General features: G+C 34.7%; 1 pseudogene; it reads right to left on the bottom strand.

Annotated features, from left to right (window-relative positions):
- Positions 1 to 13,709: 13,709 nt before the first annotated feature.
- Positions 13,710 to 14,344, bottom strand: LOC104743661 (ubiquitin-conjugating enzyme E2-16 kDa pseudogene; annotated as a pseudogene).
- Between the last annotated feature and the right edge of the window lie 542 nt (positions 14,345 to 14,886).

Below are 14,886 nucleotides of genomic sequence, written 5' to 3'. Positions count from 1 at the left end.
CTGAATATAAAGGATACATGTGCGTACGTATTGTGTAACGGCTCGTCGGAATATATCAAGATAAAAGAGGAAGGTTAAATGCTTGTAGGAGATATTTATTGTTTATTATTAAAATAAATCGCATCAAAATAGTTAATATATATATATATATATACATATATATTATATAGTATATAAAATAACCACAACTCGTCAGTCGTCACAAATGTATTCATAAGTCATAACTATTTCTCTTATACTATAGGAGAATTCAAGACGAAAGAGGACGTATGATTCGAACTTAAAAGGCAAGGACGTCTAATTAAAGGGGGGCAATGACCACTAAAAGAGGAAGCTCCACTTCTATAATTCTATGTACGTAACTACGTAAGTACAGTTTTTCGTATTTAGTTCAACCCAAGTTACTTTCGATTTGGTTAAGCCATGATATATATCACCAACATGCATCAAATCTAGCTGCAATGCAATAGAATCTGCAAACGTTTTTGTCTCACTGAGATGCAACATTTAACAAAAATCTAAGATATAACCTGAGTTAGAATCAGTCCGGGTTTGTTTTGACATCTCTAGGTTTGAGATATGCTCTTTGAGTTGACTCGTAGCTGTTGAAAATGTGTTTGCTTGGGTTGTTGATGCTCGTGAATGACAAAGTACAGAACCTGACTTCTTATTTAACAGAGAGAGGCAAGTGAAAAAGTTGAGGTTAAATAACTTTTTAAAAATTTAAGTTAAGGTGTAGTTAACGGAAGATGTTAAAAGTTGCCTAATTTTGTGCGGTCAACGGAAAATCTAGTAGTTTAAGAATTTGAGTTTCTTTTTTCGAAATTGTGAAAGTTAAGGTTTTATATTTTGTTACTATTTTCCGATTTATCATTCAATGGAATACCGTAAGTTTTTTTTATATAATTAATATTTATCTAGTTATTGTCACAAGAATTTTGGGAAAACAACCCACACTCCAATTAAAGTTCCGCCGATCGGTTTACATCTAATAACTGGACATAAACCGAAACCGAATAAAATCGGTTCTTTTGGGTTGAACCGTTTGCCCAGGACTGCTTTCTTGCCTCAAAAGAAGACGAAAACAAAAATTGAGATTATAAATCTCAAACTTAATTTTGCTTTGTCGATATTTCTGCTCACTGTAAATAGAGCAATACATATATATATATATTGAAATCCATACAGAGAATTTGTTAAAAATACCTTTTTTGGGATACCCTTTTTCAAAAATACCTTCTTTTTGAACATTTTCATTTGTACTCTTTTTTACATAATTTCAATGTGTTAAATTAATTTTTAGAATATTTTTTTTTAAGTTTGGTTCTCATTTTACATTTAGGATATAATTTTGAGGGGTTAGGGTTTAATATTTGGAGCTTAGGGTTTAGAATTTAGTGATTTTATTCATATAAAAAGAGTATTTTTGAAAATGACCAACATGAAAGGGTATTTTTAAAAAGTGACATAGGAAAAAGGGTATTTTCGAAAACCCCCATCTATATATATAAAGTTACATTTTTTCTCTTCTCCTTCCTCCACATCATCATCCACCTAATCAATATTTTTTTTTGCTTTTGCACAAAAAATACTATTTTAAATTGCTTATTTATTATTTATAATTAATAATACTAAAAAATAAATAAAAAACGAAATAAGGAAAGTTAATTAAATTTTAATATAGTATAAACAATAATATATAAAAAATTAGTAAATAATAAAAATAATAACTATTTGAAAACGAATTAAGTAAAATAAATGAAAATGTTAAAATATTAAAATCAATACTATGAATTTGTTATAGTAAATGTTATTATTCAAATTATAACCAAAAAATGATCATATTCCAAAATTTATAATGGATTAGAATGGAAGTAAGATTTTAATGCATGGTAGAGTAAAAAATAATAATTTGTAATTGTATTTTATAAGTATCTAAACAGAAAAGTAATTGAAGTGGAACATTAGTTTATAAGAAACATATACTACAAAGATTTATTATTAAATTTCACTTATAAAAACAAAAAAAATTAGGGAAATGTCTTTAGTCAAGTCGTTACAACACCTCTTCTACGACCGAACCCACCAGAGTTCGACTCCATTAAGCCGCGTTACCCTGCGTATTAGGGATTAGCCTTTTCGATTCAATAATGACCAAAAAAATAATTAATTAACACAACTTAAAAGTTTTAATCTAAAATGAAGATATTGTAAGGGTCATATTTTTTTAGGAAAACTATGAAAAATAATTTGAAAAAAATATTCCATCTAAAAAGAAAATCAATGGTCATAAAATATAGAAAAAATGATATGTAAGCCGTTACAAAAAGTGATATGTGATTTGTGTAGTATATCTCATAAGGTATATTATTAAGGGGCATAAATACCTTTTTCTATGTCACTTTTCAAAAATACCCTTTATTGGTGTCTATTTTCAAAAATACCCCTTTTTAATATATAAAATGACTAAATTCTAAACTTTAAACTCCAAATACTAAACTCTACCTCATAAAAACTATACCCTAAATGTAAATAGAGAACCCAAACCTATAAAAAAAAAATTCTAAATACTAATTTAACATATTGTAATCGTGTAAAAGAGGACAAAAATGAAAATGTTAAAAAAGTATCTCAAAAAAGGCATTCCTAACAAATTTTCTATTATAAACTAGAGCAACAATTTAACAACATGATCAAAATATATATATAAATAAAACAAGCTCGAGACTTATCAATTTGATCAAATGATTTTAACCTAAAATATTGGCAAAAACAACATATTTAAAGTAAACTATATATTTTTTGAGAAGACGAAACTGAGGATGCATCACAAAATTAACATCTGCAAAAAAATATGAGGTTTTTTAAAAATATGTAACTTGGATTAGTACGGATATTCATTGTCGGGTTTAAACGTTTCCCATTTAGACATTCTTGACTTGGTCGAAAATTCTATTATGGCAGATGATGCACTTGAACAACACCATTGTAGCGACATATCACTAAAACTGTTCATGAAACTTTGTATATTTGCATTTAATGTGGGATATCAATATGTTTAAATGGTCTCTATAATTAGGTCAACAATCGACATTCACCGTTAGAACTTTTTAAAAAATATGTTTTCATGGGATCTCATTATGTAATGAGCTCTTCTAATGATAAAATGTCAGAAGATTGTCGACAATATTGTTTACTTCTCCAGTGAAGTTATTCAGTCATTTATTGTTATCATGTGATATATTGTTGATTTGCCAGAAAAAAATTATTTCCACAATAGATAATATATGTTATATATAGATTAGTAAAATAAGTACAGTGTTTATATAAATTTATCTTTTAATTTTCAAATAATTATATTTATATTCAATGATTCTTATTGATAAAAAAATTTAAACAAAATCCCACGCAAATAGATATAACAAATAAATATGATCTTCAACAATATATCACTTAGTAAAGTAAGTTTAGTGTTTATATATATAGATTATACTCAAAATTTTGAATGATTATATTTAAGCTCAACAATTTATATTGATAAAAAAAAAAAAATTAAAATCCCGCGCGTGCGCGGGTCTAAATTCTAGTTTAATATAATAAAGCATGTTTATCTAACAATAAAGAGAACTAGATTCTAGCATGCACGGAAGAATATAATTCATAAAATTTAATATCCTAGGTTGTATGGAAACTGAAACGGATACGCGGAAACGATACGTTTCGGAAACGGGAAACGTTTTTTTTCAAAAATTAAGTAATGGAAAGTGTAGGAAACATATATATATATATGTCTATACAGATATATAGATATAATAAGTCCCCAAACATAAAAACCATATTAAAAAAAATCTGAAACAACACAAATTCAAAGCAGAAATATTAAATAGTTTAATTAAAAGTAAAAATGTAAAAAAATGAACGTTCAAAATCAATTTTTTGACCAACATAGTCATATATTTAGGGATTTTAACTTTTAAGCTATTAATTATATTGTATTATTTTCATTATTTGTATCATGAATACTTATATTTTCAAATTATTTATTAATTAAATTTTGAAATTATAAAAAAGAGTTTCCGTCGCGTTTCCAAAACGGAAACAGAGTTTCCATCGTGTTTCCAAACAGAGATTTTTAGAAATTGTGTTTCCGTGACTTGTTTCCGAGTTTCCGTTTCCAAAACGTTTCGGAAACGGGAAACGCAGCTCAAAAAGAGTTTTCATGCAACATAGTTAATAGGGTGAATTACTCAAATGTTACTCATTTTAGGTAATATTACCAGAATCTACAAAAATCTTTTTTATTACTAGAATGTTTCGGGTATTTTCAAAATACCCAGCGTGCCCGTGTTTTATGTTACCGAAAAAACGTTATTACAAAAATGCCATTGCCACGTCAGACGCCACGTCAGAAATCACTGACGTGTAACCATAACTCAGCCGTAACGCGTTACAGAGTATGTTGCGGCTGAGTTATAGGTATGCTGCGGCTGAGTTATCGGAAAAACATTTGAGTAAGAGCGGACGACTGACTTATGAAAATCTGGCTGAGTTATGCTCATAAGTCAGCAAAGCGTCACGGCTGACTTATTAAATCTGGCTGAGTTATGCGCATAACTCAGCTGTAGTTACGGCTGAGTTTTCACCTGATGGTTGAGTTGTCAAACTTTTGGCTGATTTATCACTACGACACGACTGAGTTGTCAAAATTTTGGTTGAGTTATCACTGCGACACGGCTGAGTTACCAATTTCCGACTGGCTGAGTTATGAAAAACGGCTGACTTATGAGCATAACTCAGCCGTCATAGGCTGACTTATCGACAACTCAGCTGTTTGATGGCTGACTTATTAGCAAAAGATTAATTACTAGAATGTTATTCAGTTACACCTAACTTATCAAACGATACGGCTGAGTTACATATTTTCAGTTGATGAAGCGGCTGAGTTTGGCAGCAATTTTTTTTGTTTTTTAATTACTGTAATGTTTTTCATGTTGTGGCTGAGTTTTGGTTAGGCTGAGTTATGGTATTGTTTGATGGCTGACTTTCCACGTCGGACGCAGCATCCATGTCAGCATTCCATGTCATCATCTTTTTTCTCCGGAAATACGAAACGTCGTTCGACTCTTGTTCTTCAACTGGTTAATAAGTGAACTATTTACCTTCTTATTCACCTTGTTCTTCTACTTCTTCTCCACCTTGTTCTTCATTATCTTTCATGGATCCAGTTCCGGTACTAGTTGTGTCCGGTAATTGGATAAAGACACAGAGATATGTATTTAACTCCGACGATAGAGGGTGTATAGTTGTGCAGATAGACGGAAGCACAACACACGACAAGCTTGTGAAGCTTGTTCTTGAAGACTACGGATTGGACGCGTTTAGCCATGAGCTAAAGCTGAGCTACATGTTCTCGAACAGGGCAATGAAACATTTGGCGCATGATACTCCACCAGTTTTTGTCTCCAATGATCGACAGTTGCAATGTTTTTTGGGGCTATGGAAAACCGATCAGCTACGTCTCTGTGTAGAGTTTTCGGCGAAAGAGTCTACAGAAACTAGTGGAGTTAGGCGAAGCAGAGACTCGAAAGCAGAATCTACATACGAAGTGTACGGTGGGGGATTTGAAGGCACTTGTTTTGATTATGGTAAGATCGTTGACAAAGAAACGAAGAAGAAGCTGTCGAAGTAGCATCTGACGAAGAAGAAGACGATGAATTTTCAACCCGATTTGATGTTTTCGACGACTCCGATGGTGAATCATCTGATGATGAGAAGTTTTCTGTATTGGGCGAGCCTCAGAGTAAAGAGGAAGACCCACCTTCTCCACCTCCTCAGAAGAAAGCTCATAAAGATGATAACTTTGTCGGATCGAAGATGAATCCGGAGGCTATTAGGTTGGAGGTGTCAACGCTAAAAATTGCTGTAGGACAACGATTCAGTAGCAAAAAGCAGTTCAGGAATCACGTGAAACTTATTTCGGTTAGGGATGGATTTGATTTTAATGTACCAACCTCAAATCCGAGACAAGTGGTTTTTAGGTGTTGGGTTAAAGGATGTCTTTGGAGAGTTCGTGCATCTGTACAAGGGGATGACCCGGATTTTCATGTTCGTGTATACGATTCGGAACACACATGTTCTGTGACGGAACGTTCTACTAGATGCTGCCAATCAACAGCTGATGTATTGGCAGGTCTTTACAGGGACTATCGTGGTGATCTTGGTCCGGATGTTAAACCTAAAAGTGTCGGAGTCATTTTCAATAAGCAATTTAGTCTAAAGGTAATTACTATGTTTCGACTGACTTGTTAATAATAATGGCTGAGTTAAAGGTATGTGATGTATAGGCTGAGTTATTTACATTTTACTATGTTTCGACTGACTTGTTGATAATAATGGCTGAGTTATAGGTATGTATAGGCTGACTTATTTACATTTTACGGCTCATTTATTGATTATTTACGGCTCATTTTACGGCTCATTTATTGATTATTTACGGCTGACGTATTTGAATGTATCGACTGAGTTATATATATATATATATATATATATATTATGGCTGATTTATTAATTTGTTGGTGTCAACAGATGGGTTATTGGAAGGCATATCGAACGCTGCTGAATGCAAGGCAGATCGATCAGGGAACTCCTGAGGAAAGTTTTAGCGAGTTGCCTTCTTACATATACAAGTTAAAAAGGGAAAATCCGGGTACAGTCACGCGTCTTCAAATAGGTGATGAAGATAGATTCAAATATGTTTTTATTGCTTTTGGTGCGAGTATTGCTGGGTTTGCTTTCATGCGCAAAGTTGTTGTTGTCGACGGAACGTTTCTCCATGGTAGTTACAAAGGGACGCTTCTAACAGCCCTAGCTCAGGATGGTAACTTTCAAATTTTCCCATTAGCTTTCGCTGTTGTTGACACTGAAAATGATGAGTCTTGGCGTTGGTTCTTTACACAACTCAAAGTTGCCATTCCAGACGAAAAGGATCTTGCGATAATATCCGATAGACATAAGTCAATAGGGAAAGCGATTGGTCAAGTGTATTCGTTGGCTTCGCGTGGAATTTGCACTTACCATTTGTATAAGAACATCTTGGTGAAGTTCAAAGGAAAACATTTGTTCCCTCTGGTGAAAAAAGCGGCAAAGTGTTTTAGGCTAACTGATTTTAATGAGGCTTTCAATGAGATTGAAGCACGTCATCCCGAATGTGGGCGCGTGTTCATTTCCCGGGTGAAATGTACAATTTAATGACAACGAATATTGCAGAATCAATGAACAATGCACTGTCAAATGCTAGAAGTCTTCCCATAGTTAGACTTCTAGAATCGATAAGAGATATGATGACCAGATGGTTTTCTGAACGGAGAGAGGATGCAAAATCGCAGCTAACAACGCTCACTCGAGGTGTTGAGAAACTGTTACAGGTAAGTTTACATAAGTCAGTCGTCAATGTTGATAACTCAATCATAACAGTTACAATATCTCAGCCGTTATTGTTTCCTTATCTCAGCCATTACCATTATAGTTTTCATAACTCAGCCATTACCATTATAGTTTTCATAACTCAGCCATTGTTGTTTCAATAACTCAGCCGTAATTGTTTTCATAACTCAGCCTAAAACGTTTTGTTTTTGTTCTACTCCCTACTAGGACCGTGTCACTGCAGCAAGACTTATGGAGGTACAAACGATTGATGCTGTACGTGTGCAAGTGAAATATGGATCATCTATTCATGTTGTAAATTTAGAAATAAAAAGTTGCACATGTCGTCGTTTCGACCACGAGAAAATACCATGCATCCATGCAATCGCAGCTGCAGAGCATATGGATGTGTCTCGTATATCCATGTGTGATACAAAATTTAGGAGTGTCGATTTGGTTAACGGATGGGCTGGTTCCATCATGCCTCCAAATGAATCATTCCCTGCTCCTGAAGTTGTGGAAAATCAGAAGTGCTTGCCTCCGATTGTTGTGAACCAGCCAGGAAGGCCAAAGAAGCGTAGGATTAAATCATCTTTGGAAGTTGCCATTGAAAATAAACGCCCTAGGAAGCAACACGCATGTTCGCGATGTAAGCAAGTTGGGCACAATGCGAAAACTTGTGCTCTATAGTTAGGGAGATTTATTTTATTTTGTGTAATAACTCAGCTGTCAAGCATAACATGAATCGACGAGACATTTCGTCCCGTTTCACGGTAACTCAGCCGTCATAAAATATAACTCAGCTATATAATCAGTCGTTTACTTTCATATTGTTTCTTTTGATAACTCAGCCATAACTCACCATAACTCAGTCATAACATGAATCCCGTTAAACTATAACTCAGCCGTTAAGCAATATTTTGGCGGGAAACCATAAGTTAACCTAATAATAGACGCGACCTTTCTTTTGATAACTATAACTCAGCCCTCACATGAATCCGTAAATATTATAAATCAGTCGTTTGTTTTCATATTGTTTTTTTTGATAACTCAGTCATAACTCACTATAACTCAGCCATGACATGAACCGACTATATCTTTCGTTTTCCCGTAAAGCTATAACTCAGCCATGACATGAATCGACTATATCTTGTTAGCCAAATTTCAAACATAAAAATTCGCTAAAATCGTTTTGATTAGTTTCCATTACACTTCATCCAAACAACAAAATATATATATATATATATATATATATATATATATAATATTAACGCCTAAACGTCAGTCTCCAATGGTTCTCTGGTTGGGGAGCCCGATTGCCGGATGCGGCTATCATCCTTCTATTTCTTAAATTTGTGGAAGTTAGAATGTTTTATTTTTCCAACCTTCAACCCTATTTATATAGAGTCATGGGAGGTAACCGCCGCTGAGTCCACCAATCAGACTGCAGCGAAATTTCTGCTGTGTCCCGAGAATAACTATAAAAGACCGTGCAACACATGTAATGAAATGCCGTTCTTTTTGATAACTCAGCCATATAGATTGTTCATTTTGATAACTCATCCGTTATTCACTATAACTCAGCCGTCACATGAATCGACGTGACCTTTTGTGTTTCCGTAAAACTATAGAAGACCGTGCAACACATTTAATGAAACACCGTTCTTTTTGATAACTCAGCCATATAGATTGTTCATTTTGATTACTCATCCGTTATTCACTATAACTCAGCCGTCACATGAATCGACGTGATCTTTCGTGTTTCCGTAAAACTATCACTCAGCCTCAAAGTGAGGTAGATACTAAAATGTGGAAGCATGAAAGGTGGATACATAGAATTTTCATATTGTTTGTTTTCATATCAGTTGTATAAATCAGTCGTTTGTTTTCATATTGTTTCTTTTGATAACTCAGTCCTAACTCACTATAACTCAGGCATGGCATAAATCGACTATATCTTTCGTTTTCCCGTAAAGCTATAACTCAGCCGTTAAGCAATATTTTGGCAAGTTAACCTAATAATAGACGCGACCTTTCTTTTGATAACTCAGCCATATAGATTGTTCATTTTGATAACTCATCCGTTATTCACTATAACTCAGCCGTCACATGAATGGAGACTGACCTTTCGTTTTCCCGTAAATATTATAACTCAGCCTCAAAGTGAGAGTAGATACTAAAATGTGGAAGCATGAAAGGTGGATACATAGAATTAGCCGAAGAAAAAAGGAACGTTTAATACATGAAAAAGATGGGAAACTAGACGAAGAAATGGATAATAATTATTTTAAAATAAACAGAAATTAGAGTCACGAATTGATAAGATAAAACTGGAAATCACTGCTGGAAACCCTAAAGGATCTCAGAGACTTTGAGGGACAACCACAGAAGGTAACAGTTTTTGCACATGATTTCATAGTCTCCATAGCGGAGAGAATGGAAACCATAATCCAAACAACACATCACAGCACAAGCGGGTTTAGGGAGTGGCGGGCTGTCAGGATAGCGATGGGTGGCTGAGTATGAGTTTTTCCGGGCCGTCTTATAACGAGATAAATCAAACAGAAAATCATTACCGGTTAACATGGCATCCGAAGACATCAGAGGATAATGATTTGCATCAAACAGCTGGAGGTAATGGACGGCCATAACCTCATTCCCTTGAAAAATACTTAGTACCCCACATGCTAAGGTGGCATAAGCATCGGCCGGTACAATACGACTGAGAATATCAATCCCACGCTGGATATCTCTATCCTCAGCCACAACCCTTAGCCCTTCGAAGTAAATGGCAAAGGGGTTGCCGACCTCAAAGCATCTGACGAAGAAAGGCCTGCGCCGCCCTTCAATTTGGAGGTCACCATCAGGGGATTCGGATGTGTTGATTTCGGATGGATCAGTACAAAGGCAATAGATAGCAGTTGTCTTTAGAACTTCTTTACTGTATACTGCATTTTCCCCCTACGAGCAGCCCTTAAAATAGAACCAAGTGAGGACCATCCACCATAATCTGCAGCATATTCTGCAACAAGGGAAACGATTTTTATGAAAACGTCGTCGGGAAGATCCGGCATCTTGGGTGCTAGAGCGGACGTAGTGTTGTAAAAAATAATTTTATTCTAGTTTGTAGTTGAGAGGTAATAGACTAAAAACGGGAATATTATAACTCAGACACTTGGTTCTATTTGTAGTTGAGAGGTAATAAATAGACTAATAATTTTATTGTTAAGTCATATATATATTTTAAATCATAATAAATAGACTAATAATTTTATTGTTAACTCAGCCGTCAAGTCATATATATATTTCAGCCATCACTTACTATAACTCATCCATCACATGAATATACGAGATCTTTCGTTTTCCCGTAAAATATAACACAGCCGTTAAGCAATATTTTGGCGGGAAACCATAAGTTAACCTAATAATCGACGTGACCTTTCGTTTTCCTATTGTTTTTCCTTTATACTCCCTCTGTATCAGAATACATGATGTTTTAGAATTTAATTTTGTATCGAAAAGGATGATTTTCTTAGTGTATTTAATGTATTTTTATTTTTAAAATCAAATAACTATTTAATGATTTTGCTTTTACGATACTTAACTATTAAATGTATACATGCAATACAATTAAATTACCAGGTCAAATGGTAGAAAAGAAAAGGAAACACACGATTAAATACCTTGTAGTACATCATTTATTGTTTTGAATTAACAATAATACAACATTAATTGTTTTCTTAATCCTGGTGAAAATCCTAAAACATCATGTATTCTAATACAGAGGGAGTATTCTCTTAATTCATTGTATCGTTTCGGTTTCTTACTCATTGTATCGTTTCCTTCTCTCCGCTCACAATATATTGCACCTACAAATCTCCTCTACAACCAATATCAATATATCCTTCGATCATTGCATATGTAAGTCTCCTCTCCATCCCCTCTCAATCTATTGCATATTTTCCGATCATTGCACCTATCAGTTGGTGACAGTTGTTTTTATTTTGATAGCCGAGCTATGGACGGAGAGGGTTCCAGTAGAGGTCAAAAACGCAAGGCAGAAGAAGCAATATCACCAGCAAGAGTCCCAGATTACGAGTGGGAAGAGGAATCACTATTGGCCGTGTCCGAAGCCTTTTCTCAGACAAGAGTCGCGGCCGAGGTGGAGTCAAAGCGTCGCTACACAGAAATTCTGCGTATGATGGATGAGCATATGAAGAAGAAGGAAGAGAAGACCGTACTCGTGCATCAAGTGGAACTAATCGACGCTCAACTATCCCAACTGAATCAAATCTTGGGTGGAGAACTTGCCGACTTAGCGGTTAGAGGAGATGAGAGAGATTGCGGAGGCCGATGCCAACCAGTGTGTGGTTCCTCCTCCTCTTGATTGGGATTAACTAAAAGCTCATGGTTCCTCCTCCTCTTAATCGGTTTTTAGAAGTGAATTCCATTGTAATGTCGTGTCTTCTTCTTTATGAACTCTGAACTTGTTTTCTTTTTATTTCTTTTTGTAATGTTTCATATTAATATAACTCAGCCGGTATTACGATAAATCAGCCACTAAAGATTATAAATCACTATAACTCAGCCGTCACATGAATTTTCGAGACTTTTCGTTTTCCCGTAAATATTATAACTCAGCCGTAAAGTCATATATATCAACCATTTACTTTCATATTGTTTCTTGTGATAACTCAGCCATACTCACTATAACTCAGCCGTAACATGAATAAGACATTTCGATTTCCCGTAAATATGATAACTCAGCCGTCAAATCATATATATCATTCATTTACTTTCAAATTGTTTCTTGTGATAACTCAGCCATAAGTCACTATAACTCAGCCGTTACATGACCTTTCGTTTTCCAGTAATGGTTATAACTCAGCCGTAAATCAATATTTTGGCGGGAAACCATAAGTTAACTTAATAATTTTAATATTCAATTGTTGGCGGGAAACCATAAGTTAACCTAATAATATTAATATTCAGTTGTTGACCCGAGTGATGTTCTTCTTCTTAAAAACGAAAATCCCCAAATGTCGAATGCCTAAACCCTAAAAAATCAAATTCTCGTAAATCTTGAGCATTGTATCTGGAGATTCGAGTAGTGCATCAAATGTCCGAGAGAGGACGAGGTACAGTTGTTGGCGTACCTAAGAGATGTTGGTGTGGAGAAGCAATCGTGGCCAAAAATTTGAAATCGGAGTCAAATCCTTGTCGACGATACTTCCGTTGTGGGTTTGCAGCTGCGAAGAAGGTAGGGTCTGTTCTTGGTTATGTTGAATCTGTTCGTGTTGTTTATGTTGAATCTGTTCTTGTTGGTTTATGTTGAATCTGTTCTTGTTCCAATTGTTGTCTCCATCACCTTGATAGCTTATGAATGATGACCACGTCTTCAAGTGGGTCGATGAGGCACTGTTGGATGAGGTAGAGTCTTTCTCTGTTCAAACTGTAAAACTACAAATGGAAATGGAGATTGAGAAGAAGATGCAAATGGAGCTTGAGAAAGAGCTATTTGATAGGGTTGAAGATGCAAAATCAGAATTGAAAGCAAGGATGAAGATGATGATAGTTGTGATAGTTTTTGGTTATATGATCATGTTTGGTCTATTTAAGATAGCAGGATGAGATAGTGTATGATGGGATTATGTTTCCATAATGTTGTTGTTAATGGTTATGGATTCCAAGCAAACTAATGTTGTTGTTAGTGGTGTTTTATCAATCTCTTTTAATAACTCAGCCATAAATTTACTATAACTCATCCATAACTCACTATAACTTATCCATAAATAACTATAACTCAGCCGTCACATGACTTTTTGTTTTCCCGTAAATATTATAACTCAGCCGTCAAGTCATATATATCGTTCATTTACTTTCAAATTGTTTCTTGTGATAACTCAGCCATTACTCACTGTAACTCAGCCATTACTCACTCTAACTCAGCCGTAACATGACTTTCTGTTTTCCCGTAAATATTATAACTCAGCCGTCAAGTCATTTATCATTCATTTACAAGAGTATATCTGGTTTTTAGAAAGGTTTAAAAGGTTCTATAAGTTGTTTATAATGATATATCTGTTTGATTTGCTTTTTTAAAGGCTTTACAAGTTGTTTATAATGTTTTAAAACAGTAGAATCTGAAGAAAAAAAATCTTTTAAAATGGAGTTTACAACAGACTGTAATATTTTATTAAAAGCAACAAATACAAGATAAATTATTCAAGAGTTTTTAAAATAGATTTGAACTGTTTAAGTTCATATTTCAGTTTCTTCCCAACGTATTAATTAGTCATCTCTCTAGCCATTGCTTCAAACCTTCTCCTATCAGATTTGTAGAGGTTGGCAAGATATTCAATGGTCTGTTCCTCATCATTGACCTCTGGTTCAATCAAATTCTCCACTATTCCCTTGAAAAGCTTAACAATCGACATGGGAAACCAATAGTCGGCCCTCAACACTTTTAGGTAAATGCCTCCATTATCTGATATGTTTGGGTGGCAAATTCTTGTGATGAAAACAACCTGCATTATCAAGAAATTTTGTTTAAAAAACTGTTGAGTTGCTGAAAAAAGAGGAGTCCTAATACACATGCTTGCTAAAATGAAAAGGAGTATAATCAAAAATAGATACCTTGGGGGGATGTCTTGGGTAATCAGGTGGAAAATTAAGTCTAATTTTAAACACTTCCCCTTCATAAGGGGTGTTCACCGGTCCGATTAGAGTAGCCTCCCAACGAAAAATGTCGTCATCAACAGTTACTAACAAAAAGGCAAACACACTCAATCTCTTTTAACCTTAACAGTAAAACAAATCTAATATGAAGATGTATGCGTTTACCTGCTGTGACGTTTGGCGAAAGATCCCTGTTCAGATATTTCAAATCAGACCTTATATGGCTTGAAGAACGATGGGCCATTTATGACGGATTGAAGGAAAAAGGTAATAGGATTTGTCGAATCTGAGAGATGATTTATACGTTTTCGTGAGACAAAGGTTTGATGTGTAAGTCGAGAGCAAAAAGTATTTATAATACGCGAAGCGTCGCTTTGGTTTACAAAAAGTACCCCTTCGGCTTCATAAAGAGACCTTTCAACGCGTAATGATAACTAAACCATAACTCAGCTGGCGGATAATAGGGACCTTTAATACATATGGAAAATAACTTGGAAACGCAACCCCCATTGATTCAGCTGGCGGGAAACCATAAGTTAACCTAATAATAGGCGGGAAACCATAAGTTAACCTAATAATAGAACGTGTAAAAATCACTATAAGTCTATAAAAATCCTACTTTACGGATTTATAATTTAGCCGGTATTACGATATCTCAGCCATTGAGGATTTATAAATCACTCTAACTCAGCTGTCACATGAATCGACGAGACCTTTCGTTTTAATATTATAACTCAGCCGTCACATGACCTTTCGTTTTCCCAAAAATACTATAACTCAGCCATG

Source organism: Camelina sativa, chromosome 14 (genome assembly GCF_030686135.1).
Source record: "Camelina sativa cultivar CO46 ecotype springtype chromosome 14, ASM3068613v1".
In the NCBI taxonomy this organism is placed as follows: Eukaryota; Viridiplantae; Streptophyta; class Magnoliopsida; order Brassicales; family Brassicaceae; genus Camelina; species Camelina sativa.
This window is presented reverse-complemented; position numbering and strand designations above follow the sequence as displayed.